This window comes from Pocillopora damicornis, chromosome 13 (assembly GCF_964200805.1).
Source record: "Pocillopora damicornis chromosome 13, jaPocDami1.2, whole genome shotgun sequence".
NCBI classification, from domain to species: Eukaryota; Metazoa; Cnidaria; class Anthozoa; order Scleractinia; family Pocilloporidae; genus Pocillopora; species Pocillopora damicornis.
The window spans coordinates 11,769,584-11,784,603 of NC_142682.1; the positions used below are offsets into that span (position 1 = coordinate 11,769,584).

The following is a 15,020-nucleotide window of genomic DNA, read 5'->3' on the forward strand; positions in this document are numbered from 1 at the left end:
CCCTACTCGATGGTGACCAGTGATTTAGCAGTGTTGTTGCTTTAAACTTTGACCTACCAATAGACATTTTTATCCTCAGAGTGCTATCGTTACGAACCCGGTCACATCTGAAGATGTTCGAAAGTCTCCCGAGTAGCTTTCGAACATTTCTGTGGATGATCCCTAGTTTGTAGAGGTGTCCTTAAGAGTTGATTGAGGGGCTTTTTCCTACTTCTCGTCCAACACCAAGATTTCACAACGACAAGATCGAATTCTATTACTCTATATGAAGTATTTAAAGTTAAGTCGTCTTGAAATATTTCTGGATTCTTTTTTAGCTCCAACGTTGAAAAAAGGCTTCCTGAATCATAGTTTTCACTCTTCCCAACCCCAACGCCCCATTAAAAAATTCTTGGATTTACCCGTGAACGAAAATTTCCTGCTCTGTGAATGAGGCTTAAAGACACTAAAAGAAAATTTTTATGACGATGTATTCATTTCCCTATTTTTGGAACGACCGGAAATATGTTAAAACTTAAAAGATATCGATCCTTACTTGCCCAAAAGTTCACGTGACTGATCATTTTTCACTCAAGATTTGAACACCAAGCTATCATTAAACAATTGAAAGATGTGAGTCAACCAATTTTTATGCTGTCCGTACCTTGCTTCAACAGAATTTGGCGGAGATAACACAATGCGATTCATGTAAGCCATAAAACAGATAATTCTATAAGAATCTGGCTGATTGTAATATTATAGTGAGCCGGAGTTAAAGATCTCCTTTTGCTCGAAGCGTTTGACCTCTAGCACTAACGATGGCCAAAATTAAGAATATTCCACATTCTTTCATATCACCGGAAGAGTACTCAAAAGTCGATTTTATATGTAATTTCGTCTAAAACAGAGGAATAAATGGGCGGTCACCCTCACGTTTCGTCAGATTACAAAAACATGGCAGCACCCTTCTGATAACAATCGACGAGCGCCATTGCATTTCGGGGTCCTGGGACCGAGCAATCCACACCATTTCGCGCGCTTTTTATCTTCCAATGAATATTTGTCTTCAATTTTCACCGTTTGGTGGCTGTTTTATTCGAGCAGAGAGCACTTAATTTCTGACCTTCACAAATAAGTCTGTTACAAACGAAAGGAATTCAACCATTATTTTCTAATGGTCTTATTTACCTATTTTCATTCGTGAGGCAATCCTTAAGAGCCATGGTTTTCACTAATTTATGAGTTTCGAGAACCTGTTTAGACACCTATTCTAAAATCACATTATTTGCGGAATGAAAATTTTAATCTGTTTCGTTCGGTTGTACACAAAAGGCGTGTGATTCACTTCCGTTACTTTTTGTAGTCTACTATATAACGTGCTCAAACTCAAACCAGGATTGACTGGGAGAAAAACTTGATAAGCGTTGCTGTATTTTTCGATCCTGCAGCACGAACCAACATCTCATCGTTTAATGAGTCTGACTTACTTCTAGAGAAGGCTCTGCGTGAAAGCAGACGGCTCCAAGTAATTCCAGTCCAAAAATAGAATAAAAAAATTTCTTTGACCGAATGTAATCGTCTGAGTAAGTCCATCTTTCCTCGTGATCATTTGCTCCCTGACTACACACTATGGGTAAAAACTCAAATCACTTGAACTAAATGGCATTAAGAACACAAGTATTCAAAGTCGTTTTTGGTTTAATGTGAGACAGAAAAAAACGAATTCAGACGCAGAGGTTTAACAAATATCGTTTTAAACAAATTACCTCCATTAAAACTTTCCTCATGAATCGCAGAAAGTCTATGAGAACTGGGTCTTCAAAACTGCACAGACATGTTTGTAGGACAGAACTTGTAGCATAAAATTTGCTGAAATAAAATAAAAAAAAATTTGGCACTATTTTTGATAGGAACGGATGCAGTTGTAACAGATCTAGTGTACAGATCTTGTTAGAAGCATATAACAAGTAATATGTTATTGTATATAAAAAAAAAATTACAGAAAGATGCCTCAGTTTCCTATCCAGGTGAGCTGTGTTGTTGACACGACGATGCATATTAAACACACTGTACGCGACTTTATATTATTTTATTATGACGAATGAAAAATGTTTAACCATGATGAGATGAAGCCTCATTTTTTGGTTAAAATATTGAAGAATACGCAGAAATGGATAATTTATGTGTCTCGATCAAACAAGTTTCAATTTTTGTGCAAGAAAACGAAGAATTTCGGAATATTTGGCGTTGACGCTCAATTTATCTAGGTTTTTCAATTTTTGGGATGACTGAAGACGTTGCTTTACGGCTTACAAGCCCAAAATCGAATCGAAAATAACTCAGGGAAAAGTTTCTTGCAAACTAATTGTGCAATGGAAATCGCGTAATCTTCCCGTGGAAACTTTTATCTATTTTTAACAATGAGGAACAGGGGAATTTTTTTCAACACTAAGAGATCTATTTAGCGGCGAAACTCGAGCGGGAAGCGCGTAATTATATTTCGATGAATCTTCATTCGTATCTTGCTACAGTCTCGTTGATAAACAATGAAAACATGAAAAAAATATACAGGCATGTCTATTTAACGAATCTGTATTAAATTTTATTTTTACACTGTTAAAACTTGGGGATATTAGGAAAGATTGAGGCGAAGTTTGACCAGAAGTGGATGGGCGATTTCAACAACGTAAAAGCTCGTGTAGTGGCCTGAAATCTCTCAAATTGAAGATAATTCTTCAGCACGGCAGAACGAAGAATTGAAAATCATTATTATTTAATAAGCAATAATACGTTGCGGCGAAAGAATTAGAACAACATGAACCGACTATGGGAAGCCACGAAATCGAAGTAATCATTAACACACCTGTGAGGCTTATTCTAAATGGGGGCAGAGAAGAGTCAAATTGGGTTTAGTTTCACTAAGCAGAGATCACTCCCTTGTCATATAGTATCCTTCAAAATTTATTCACAATTTCTTATACAACAGGTGCCCTTTAATCATTTATTATGAGCAAATGATTCTAAACTTTTCACTTTGAGTACACAATTACACAGCCCGTCGCGAAACAGAGATCAAAGATGACCAAAATGCACTAAAACCAGACCAAAGACAAAATTTGTCAATGCGGTTTGATGATCTGAGCAGGCATTTCAAAAAAATTTGACTTAGTGTTCGTTTGCTTTCAAGTTTTATTTGTTTGAAAAAACTGTTAGGAACTGGAGTCGAATTTCATTCACAATTTATACAGGTGTGTTTGTCTGCCATAAAAACTAGACAGCACGCGTTAATTTTTTATACTCGCAAAGGCTCACAAAAAGCCATTACTCACAAATTTTTAATAATGTTTTGCCTACTTCCCTCCGTAACCACCCGCACGAGCAGAAGGCGAAATCCGTTCGCCGCCAAAAAAAGTTCGAACACCACAGTCCAAATTAAGGACAAATGTATGGAACATGTCGCTCATATTTTCATGGTTACCAGGAAAGGCACTTTTTAAAGGGTATGGCGAGAGTAAAAAGTGAATCTTTGATTCAGGACGATTGCCCGGAGCTGATATGGGTTGATATTTTACGTCAGGCCATGATTACCAAAAGGAGGATTTTAACGGGAGAACTTGCGATTTAAAAACTGGTATTTCCAGGTCATGGAGGGTCATCTCAGGTTAGGAGGTTAGTGGAGAATTATGATTTTTTCCAAGTCTCTAAATAGGGAGTTAACTAAGGGAAAAACCAGGCTATCTCTATTACCTTGAAAAGTCGGATGGCTGATTCTATGAAATCGAGCTAAAATGAACTCCGCCCCAAAATGCGATCATCTACAATAAGACGAAGTTAAAACTAAAGGGCTGGATCATCTTTACTCAGTAAGGAGAGATTTTTGAGCCTAAGCAACATAAATACGAGGTGTACGTATTGCTTTTTCTATCTTAACAACCCCGATGTTTTCCGTGAATGGTTAATGAATCTCATACCCATTCAGAGTTTTTGTTAATATGAATTGATCGTTTTGCGTTCGTAGAGTATAGAACATTATAATAATATAAAATTTCGTTTCTATATATTGACTACCTAAGGATAGTACGAGGAAAAATAAAATTAAAGTTAAAAAGACAAAGAAAACCGAAGAAACAATTTTTTCTAGTTAACTGTTTAAGATGCAAAAACGGTTTTGAAAGTTATCAAAAATTTAAAACATAATGGGAGGTTTGTTGCTTTTAGCAGTGCATATGGCATCCATTGGCAGTTATTAAGTTGACTGTGTAAATAGGTCAATATTACAAATTCATTGAGTCTCCCACATTCTGAGAAGCACTAAACACCTTCCCTTAATTAAGTAAAGAACAAAAAAATTCATCTCAAATGCACCGGAAATTTCAAAATCGTTACAAAAATGCACCTCCACCTCCAAAAAAAAAGAGAAAAAAGTAAAACTCCGATTAAAAGTTTTCTGGAATTTTGTTGTCATTTCGAAGACTTTATCCGTATGAATATTTGTAATCCTAAGGAAAATAGTGAAATCCATTCGTTTCTTTAAAGTTACATGGCTGTTTTTCTCTCCAAACTTCAGTTTTCAATTTTTTTAATGACCGTCGTTACGGTCAAAATAGATACATTTGAATCATGGCATCCAGCGATTGATTGTGAAGGCTTGATGTTGTTTCTAAAAATTAACTTCAACGGTAATTTCAAGTTCTTCTGTTTGAGATAGAGAAAACGAAATTGGATCAGTATTGATGGAGCGCAGGTCCTTTGGAATTTTCTACACCCGACGCGGAAATGCCATCGCGTGAAAAAAAAATTAATAAAACAAGAACACAATTCTATGCACTTTAAAAAAATAAGGTGGAGCGGGTAACAGGATACCAAAGTATTAACACGACCATTGACAACTGAAGTTTACATACATGCAAAGCTGTTTTGATCGGCTGTATATCACCTTCTGATAATAATGTTGACTATTAATTCGATGGGCTGAATCAACCACTAATTTCCGTGTTTGGAAAATTTCCTTAGTAATGAAGTAAATATACAGTAATTCCACTCGGCGGGGTTTGTTAAACTTCACCTATGAAACCAAATATAAATTTTTGCCGAAATAGTCTTAGTTTTTCGTTAATTATTCATTCGGCTCGGTGTTTGAAGTCGCCTTAAACAAAAACATTAGTTTCTCTTCTCAAGGTATAACCCAAGATTCAACTAATTCTTCTAAGATATAACTTCTTCTGCAAAACCATTTTGGAGCAATTAATTTTTCATTTAAAGGGTGTAAGAATATCTAGAGGAAGATAAGCCTAAAAGGCTGACATTTCAAGGACAAACAGATAAATTGATATGCGAAAAATTGGAGTTAATGAAAATTATCATATCCGATTAAAACTATAAAAATGCACCGAAAGAGAAGCAAAATATTCATACTAATACCAAACGTTTTCTTTTCCTCGATGATTATGGCCGTGTTTAAAAACTTAAGTCAGTTTCAATGAAGTTAAGTTCAGTTACGCTGAACTTAACTTCATTGTAGTAGGGAAAGATTAAAGTCGTTTCAGTTTCTCCGTTGAAATGGTAAGCATACTAGAGTTAAATAATTCTACTGTGCACGAGGTCTTTTACAGTTCTAAAAATCGGAATGATGCGTCAAATGATTTTCTTAACTTAAAAATTGATTTGTGATTGAGTTATGGAGATGAATTTCGTATTTTCACAATACAAAGAAAGACAAGTGTGCTGTTCAAAGTTGTTAGTTATAGCTATGTTTTTTTTATTGTAAATTTAGATTTCAGATTGCATTATTTAAGGATAGAGGGTTCTAATAGGGTAACTTGGGTTTTGCTGGCAAACATGACATGCATGTAAATAAAAGAGTTAGCCCTATATTTTTTGTTGGAAATGTTTGGAACATCAGTTACTCTAAGAAATTACTTAGACATTGCCAAATTGAAACTACACTACACAACTTTCGATCCGTATCTTTGTTTGACCGAGAAACACGTCCTTTAGTTAACTTCCCTATTCAGGGAACGCCTCCTCCGAATAGAAAAAGGTTCCTTTCATCTTTTTATCGGTTACCTTCATCGAAAGGGCGCCTCTATTTGGGGGAAACGTTTACATTTCCGAAGGTATTCCTTAAAGAAGTAACACGGCGTCAGTTCAGAGAGGTTTTGGTTAGTCAGTCACCACACTTTAGCCCTCGTTTTATTTTTTATTCTGTTTTGATCATTACTTTAATATATTCTTACCTCCTCTGTTAAAGTTTACTTCACATTTTGGTTTTGATACGCTAAACGAATTTCAACGACTAACACTAATATGAGGATTGCATGGGACGTTTCGGGAAAAGAATTTCTTTAACATTGCTAACGAAAAGTATCTCCCCTCCACCCCAGTTTGCGTTTTTCTATTCAATATTTGTTTTTCTGTAAGAATAACGGGGTTTTAAAAACAGTTTGAGATCATTTTAGAAAACGTCTTCCACAACGCTCTTTACTCGCTTGAACAAGTCCGGTGCAATGTCCGTACTTTATCAGAATTGAATAAATCGGGAGAAAGTACCGCTGCACCTGAAAAAAAATAAATAAATAAAGAATACAAAACATAACAAAACAAAACCAATTATTATGATTATCATGGTTATCACATTTGAGATTAAATCTAAAACAAAAAAATGGAATCTTCTTGATGGCTATTCATTTTAAATTCATGCCTCGTCGTACTCTGTTCATTTACTTTTTATACTTAGCACTTTAACCACTTGAAGTGTAAATGCTGAACTAAACATTGTGGTTACGAGAAACTAGGAAATAATCGCCAAGAAACTGAAGCTTCTGATTGTTACGCAAATTCTCCTAATCAGTACCATAGAAAATGTGTAGAGAACAGTGTCGACAGTGTGAATATTGATGTTAGGGTGTAAAGTAGTAAAGAATACGTCCTCTGGCGATCTAGTTTTACGAGACAGGTGCCAGAATATTTACAAACTTAGTCTCTCGAATGTCTTTTAAAATGACAGATATGAATAGCTAAGACTAAGCAAGTACAAGACAATAAGAAAAGTTTTTAATAGGGAAATCAGAAATAGGGTTCCATTCTTATTTCTTTAGCACCAATTTCGCCAAAGAATTCTTTTCTTACGAGTTATAAAAAATATGTCATTGACTAGTAAACGATATTCTGAGGTAGAAATATTTTGTTCCTAAAATTGTCAGTTGAGGTTGACACAATACAGCAGATTTTACAGTTTTTGAGCAGCGTGGTGGTTACGATAAAAGAAACATTATGTAAACCTGTAGACCTTTAAGACGCCAAGAGAAAGAAACGTTTTCTTTCTAGTAACTCAAAAACTAGCCGGCTGTTTTGGCAAGTTACCAGGAAGGCTCTTGAACTTTCTTCGGTGAGCTTATCTACTTATCATGACCAAAGATATGCGATACAAATCTAAGTGGCAGGAAATCAGAGCCCCCTTAATCATACGGATCATATGAAAAATCTAAGGTGGTTCGGAATCTCCTCCCATGGTGAAATTATTACCATTCTGCAATTAGAGTACAATTGTGTAATTATCATTATTTAGATGATGATCAGAGTAACTACAATTTGTTTTTTTCCAACTTCAAACCGCGTTTTTTTGAAACCTTTTTTTTTTTTACTAACGCTACAAAAAGGAAATAACCTCGCCTGGAAAGGTGAATTCGTTAAGACGGTACGTACGGTCAACGAATAACAGCATGTGCATCTCTTTAAACCCCTGAGTAATTGTGAGATTAGTCCTTTGACTCGAAGGTCAACGAGTTCGTTTAACGGAGCGCAAACTCTTTGCATGTTTTTGATTGGTAACTGCCTTGGCTGTGGTAACCCTTCACGCCACGTTTATGATCATAACATAGAAAACTAAGTTTTCCACGTGTTCATCATCATCTTTTTATCATCGATGGATAGAAAGCATCTTACTCGTGAAGTGGCTATTAGAAAAACTCAAAATAACTTTCAGTCATTCCGCTATATCCTTTTTCGCACTTTGGCCGAAATGAAGTGAAATTATACTGAGATGATAGGACTCACACTCCATAAATAGGGTTCCATTCTTATTTCTTTAGCACCTATTTCTCCAAAGAATACTTTTCTTGCGAGTCAAAAAAAAATATTTCATCAACTGGTAAACGATATTTCGAGGCAGAGAAATATAATTTAATGCTGGAGTTTTTGAGTAGCGTGCCGGTGGCGATAAAAAGAACATTTCATGTAAACCTGAGTAATTGTGCGGATCATTCCTTCAACTCGAAGGTTAACGAGTTCGTTTGACGGAGCGCAAACTTTTATAATGTTTTTGATTGGTGACTGCCTTGACTGTGGTAACCTTTCACTCCACACTGAAAAAAAAGTCCGAGGCACTTCTTGGGAAGAAGGGGTTTGAGATTTTTAGATTTTTGAAAATTAAACTCTTACCAACTTAGTAATGCCTATGAGTGTGCCTTGAGGAACTCAATTCTTTATATATATATATATTTCTTTGATTGAAAAGAAAAGCAATACTCAGGATTAACACATTAGGAAAGAGTCTTTAAAGCTATGAGGAATTGCTTCTAATAAACTAAAGAAAAGTAGAAAATTTACGTGGAGCGGGAAAAACCACCCCTTGACAAACTTTATGGTGCCCTAGCCGATACGATATTAGTTTGTCAGCTGACGAATATGTTGCCTGTCGGTGATATTTCGACCGAAACATCAGTTGGATCTGATTTGTTGCCATTCCCCTCCCCGTATACCTGATACTTTGCTCCTAAGATACAGGAAACCTGCAATGACTTGAACTGTATTTTATTGTAAGTCTTAGGATCAGAAATTTCAGCTCACAAGTCGCATGTGGCTCAGTGATAGAGAAGTGATCTGCATCCTAGCCTCAAAGGTGCGAATTCTCTTTGAGGGACTTCCTTTACACCAAACTTTATTATCGCGCACCATCAAGAGAGAGAAAATGAAAGAGAGGGAGGGAGAGGGAGGGAGGGAGAGACCGTCATTCTAAGGGAGTGATACCCCTCTTTAGGTCTTATTTTAAAAGTTACGCCTCCCAGGTTTTTTTTTTGTTGTTTTTGAGGCTCATGGCTATTCTCCCTTATACGCGGGTACAGAGAACGCATTTTTATTGGATATCGGAACGCTAAATAAACCAAAGTAGTAACGAAGGCCAATTGAAAGAAAGGAAAGTGTCTAAATGAGGTGGTATTGTGAGAACAAGCAAACTACTCGAAGCGTGAAACAATGCGAGTGACCAAACCGGGCTGGTTTAAGTTTTGAATCTGATTGGTTGAGATGATGGAGCACGAGTTTTCTGAACAAATCACATAGTGAAGTGAAGCAAAACCAATGCAATCCCGGCTTAATTTCGATTACCGATTAAAAATTGCTGTTATGTTACATATAATCACTTAAAGTGTTGCTCGAATCTTAAGGTGTAGAACGAAAGTTTAGACAGCGCATGCGAGTCCGTACGAGCAAAAAGTTGCAATACAACTCTGGTTGTTTCCAGACCCTGCTGACATCTCTGAAAACGGGAGTGATCTAAAATAAATTGGCGAGGAAGGCTTACATCAAAGACTTAGCCCTTAGCTTGATCCTATCCTTTCCTTAAACATTTGATGTTTTGATCAGCTTCAAATTTTTTCACTGCCGGAGCATGGTTCTACCGAAGTAATTGCTAAATTCATTGAATAGGAGAAGTGTGTTTGCTACGTAGAATAACTGTCAGGTCTTTCAGAACATATCACAGAAAACTTATTCATGTCGGTATTATCTTGAATTAATCTTTTTCATAACATGTGTGGAATATGGTCATATGTTGTGTTTATTTTTCGTTTATTTGCTCTGAATATATGAATTCGTATATAAGTTAGGAAATCAAAGACGTTGTTGCTTGATCGATGACGCGGTGTTACCTGGTTATTCCGGCAGAGGAGAGTAGAATTCATGACAATATATTAACCAATGTCATCTCCATCAAACAGTATTCCCCTATTTGACCTACAACCATTTGATTTTGTTGCGCATATTACGATTATAACGCTTGTGTAGGACAACTTCTCGACGCTCTGCATACGAATTAGCACTGCACTAGATATCTCTGACTGATTGCAGTTAACTTATTCTTCAGCTATGATATCGATAAGCTCCAGCTCAGAGTCTAGCTTAAGTATACGCAGGGAGAGCCCGTATCTCCTTACTATACGTAGCTACATCTTCGGAGCGAGGCAAATCTTTGTAGGTTCTTTTTTTTTCCACCGTTGAGCAAACTGATTAAATAAATATCTTAAACTTGTGGATGATGAAGCTTTCTCTTTGTTATAACTGAGCCCTGTCTTGAATGAAAAGCTAGAAATACCGCTAAAGTATTGGAATCTACGCCATATTGGCACAAATACGTCTTTAAATATTGACGGTTATCGCTTTTTTTCCCGCCAAAATAACGCGAGCTTGTGCTCGTGCCATGTTCCAATCTAACACAATGTAGAACCTATCTCAGAGGCTTAAGGTCTGTGTTAAGAAAAGATTTAAACAAAATCAAGTAGCCAGATGTACTCAAATAGCGGTTACCGTGCATGAGAGATGATAAGAGTAGTTAATTTAAGATCATTTTTGTTTAAATCAATCAATCAATCAATCAATCGATTAATCATTGATCAGTCGTTTATTTACCCATGTAGCGTTTAGTGAGCTGGAAAGCTCGTTCAAAATACGTACGTGCTAACATAAAATGGCCTTAAAACATACAGAATTACAAACATATTATATATGTATAGCAACCAGGTTTATCATAAAAAGCTAACTTGTACAACTGCAATCAAATATCGAAGTTTTCTTACCACTCAGAGATATAGACAGGCTCATAATTAAGTTATCTATTTTATGAAAAAACCAAAATATAAAGCGTACTAGCCAAATGAGAAATAACTTCCGGTCAAAGACAAAAACCACACTTAGCGACTGTTCCGCTATGTAAGACAAAATTTTGAGGTCAGAAACTTGAATCTCCACAAACTCTCGCAGTCACAGGAGTATAAATATGAACTTTGCAGCTTCACAGAAAGTGTGACTGGTTGTATCCTGTAGAATGATCTGGTTATCCACCAATTTTTCAATGAGTCCAATGTTCCATCATGGTTGAAAATAGTTTTAATAATTTGCTAAAAGTACATGAGGTAAATAGCTTCCCATGGTTTTTTGCCAAGACCGCAATAAAACAACACTACTGAAACTCACCTCCGCTAGTTTTAGGTCTTTCAAGTTTTAGTTTCATATGTAATAGGTACTATTTTGGAATATGTCCATAAGTAGACTATCTGGCATCTGTACACAATTTCAGGAATAATATAGTTTTAATCCTGTTTTTGAGGAATAATGTATATGCTCGAATTAAGATCTTTTTCCCAAGAGGATTTTAATACATGTTTCAAAAACATTTTTACTTCAGATGTAGGCTTTTTTTAATCTTAGATGAAATTCTACATTATCAATTTTGTAATTATTACCTTCTATCATTAATTTTCATATTTACGGCTCACTGTAGGATAGGAACTCGGTTCACTAACTGTACATTACAATCAATTACAATTCTATTGATCCATTTTTATTACAGGAAAAGGAATAGTAAACTTTTAGGAGTCAGGGTGTTGAGAAATGTAAAAGTATAAGAAATGAGTTATGAAGTTGTTATTAGTGTGTCAAATGATTTCATGCGATTTCCAAGTTTCACTTAATATGATTGTTGTTTTGAAAACAATTTTGGAAAATGCTACTTCCCCTTTTCAAGATGTATGGGACAAGTCCCTTTTTGAGCTCAAATGTAACAAAAAAAATAAAAAGTTTCCCATATTCACCTTTACCCCATACCCTAACATTTATACCGCTCTATGTATGTAGACGAACATTGTAATTGGGGTGTAAGTTGGGTGGGGGGGGGGGGGGGGGGGGTTAGCAAAACTAGAGGAAGTGAATACGATGGAAAATGATGGAACAGACTTAAAGTAGGTGTCGCTGAAAAGATTATGTCAAAGATAGTTATCACAGAGACTTTCGACCGGCACACTGATTTGTCGAGAGCTTTTGTCCTTACTCGTTTTCTCTCTCTACTCTCATTTTCGAGAAACACTGTGTTCAAAGGTCATAAATCAATGCTCGAGACAACAACGATGAAAATAATTTATTGCATCTAATTTCAGTAGAGAGTTTTTTCCAGTCTTGTCCAGAATAATTCAAATCCAACTACAAACGTTTCCCCAAAGACGATGCCAGGAAACGTTTCTGAATATTGGGCATGGTACATATTCTGTAACACCTGAATGACACAAGGTTTGCTATTTGCATAATTCTTAACTTCGGCTATTGTCTAAGAAAACCGCATGAAGGAACAAAAAAATGAAAAAACAAAAGAAAGAGAGATCAAAATTATGTAGGAAAGGTGTAAGGAATATCCTTTGGCCTCTGAAACCGCTATGACGGAAATGTTGGCCTAGAACATATCAAATGCAGACAAATAAAAATGCAGCTTTTCTTGTCTACATCATATTCACAGCTGCATCTGCCAAATTTATATATTTTGGAGTACTAAAGTTAAACTTTTCATGTTCTACTGGCAACGCTTTCGATTGATAATATGTAGAAGGGCCCAAATCATTGATTTTGTGGTTCGGTATGTGATCTGTTATTATGAAGAAAGTTTGATCATCAATGAAAGACATCGGTTAATGATGCTCTTCAGTAAACCTATGGAAAACCTACTTTTGATGACGCGAAGAAAGGAGACAAAATAACGTCAAAAAACGTGGCGAGATTATTGAGTAGTAGCGATTAGCTAGGCTCTATGTCCTGTGCTGCTGCTTCACCGTTGAATATAAACGAAGTAGAAGCTTACAATCTGTGAAACTGGATTTGGCTGAGTAATAGCAAGCGCAGTTTGGGTAAAATTCGTTGCGATGAAGATTAAGTCATAAACATACGCATTCCGACATCATGTGGAATTTCCTAGCTACGTAAATTCCGTCAGAGTTCGAGTATTTCTTTAAAATTTGTCAGCGCAAAGGAGACATCTGTTCGCTGTTTTATATCGACTGAACCTAACGGTGTGAAATTCTATTGACAGTCAAGCTTGAAAGAACGTGAAACGTTTGCATGTATCTGCATCCCGACCTGTTTTTGAACATGTGCAGTAATTAGAAATATTGATCAACGTTTGAGATTTACTGTTGTATGAATTCTAAAACCATGGAAGGATAAAAAAGAAAACCGCCACGCTAGTTGTCATCCACATCTAAAGGAATTCCTTCTAAGTTTTTAGACCGATGCTGTATTGGACAAAACGAAACAGGCAAATAAACTTATTTCACGAGATGAATTTTCAACTACCCGGAGATTTTAAACGAAAGCACGTGAAATTGTTTCGCAACGCAGGTGGCTTTATGCTTTGCTATTTGGTGGCCGATTAGTCTATACAACAGGTATTACTCAAGCCTACTATCTCTTACTGAATTTCTGAGCGTTCTTTTGAATACAGATCTTAATTCGTCGACGACTTAAGGGCAGAAATTAGACATTATTTGTTGTAGGAAATTGACAGAATAATCCTAAATAGCTTCCAACAACATTGCATTAGCGGGCCAGCTTGAAAGGCTTTCATATACTTTCAACAAATTGCGTTTTTACGTTAATATCGAGCGTTGACAAAGAGTATAGTACATGTAAATGCTCCATTCTTCTCCATTTTCTGTAATCATTTTTCATGTAGCGTTTTCTAAGTTTGATTACGTGCTCTACTTGTTCCATGTTTAAAGCTCGAGGCAGTACTATACGCTGTTATAATTCAAATTTTCTCAGAACAGGCTAAAGCATGACAGGTGGTGGTGAATATTTACTATTTCTGGTCTAAAGCATCAGGTGATATGCTCTTATTTTCCCTCAAGAACTTTTCATTAGATTGAACAGTTTTCTCAGCCATTGCGTTCTTCATTTTGTTTTTCGATATTGATCGGTGCACGTACACGATACCTTTCTAAACTAGCCTTTTATTCAAATTTTAATACTCCACATTGAAATAATTTTCACAGAAAAAACCTCGATATCTTATCCTCTTGAGTGAAAGATATATTTTCGGTCGATCCATGCTAGCAAACTAGGACAATCGGAATTTATTACCGATCGTATTTGATGAAACACACTATATTGACTCGATCTGCCACTTAAATCGGATAGGTAGAAGGCCTCGATGAATATTGTGTTTGCCATCTAAAAGAGAATTTCTTAAAATGCGAATGAAGACTGCAGCATTGCGCACTTCATTACCATGTCATTTTTCTTTCAAGGTGTTTTCACTTCATTATCAGGCATTCTGTGCAAAATTTACGTTTAGTTTAGAAATTGACGCGAGCAGAATTTCTGATTAACAAATGCTAACGATTAACAACCGACTCTTTTCACACTGACAGAAACAAGACGCTATCGTTATTTTTTGACAATAGTTTCTTATTAAAGCATATTTACTACAGGATATAGGCAAAATTCGGAATTTTGAGATGAACTTCTTCGTCATGAAATTCTTACCTTCTCGAGAACTTTGCTAGCTGAGTTGCCGTGTAAAGAATATTTTCGGTATCCTCATAGTTCTTCTGTTATCGGCGCTTGGATTGAGTGAGGAACCCTTCACAATTCATCGCAATAAAGCTCAGATCATGTATAGCTAATTAGGAGTCGTCGGCGCCGAAATTTTATGTTGGAATTAGGAAGGTGAGACAAAGTTGAAAGATTCGGGTATCGCCCTGATCATTTCCAAGATTCCTTCATCGTAAGAGTCTTCACCAGCGAATCTCAAGTGATAAAACATCTTGTTTTGTTCTGTCGCTTTGCGGCTTACCTTTCTACATCAATAAATAAAATCCTTGAACACTTTAAAATTTCATAATTCTGATCTTTACTTGTTTAAAGTTTACTAGCTTTTAAGCATTCAACAGTCAATAGAACCAGCAGAAGAGACCGAGACTGAAAATTGTAATAATTAATTTCAC

The 15,020-nt window shown here is 36.0% G+C and overlaps 1 long non-coding RNA gene across 1 annotated transcript; it reads right to left on the minus strand.

The window, feature by feature from the left end:
- Positions 1–6,158: 6,158 nt before the first annotated feature.
- Positions 6,159–14,840, minus strand: LOC113683810 (uncharacterized). The gene is made up of 2 exons (XR_003447413.2): positions 14,560–14,840; positions 6,159–6,536 (listed from the first exon to the last, which is right to left on the minus strand). It is a non-coding gene; the product is annotated as an uncharacterized LOC113683810 (long non-coding RNA).
- Positions 14,841–15,020: the final 180 nt, after the last annotated feature.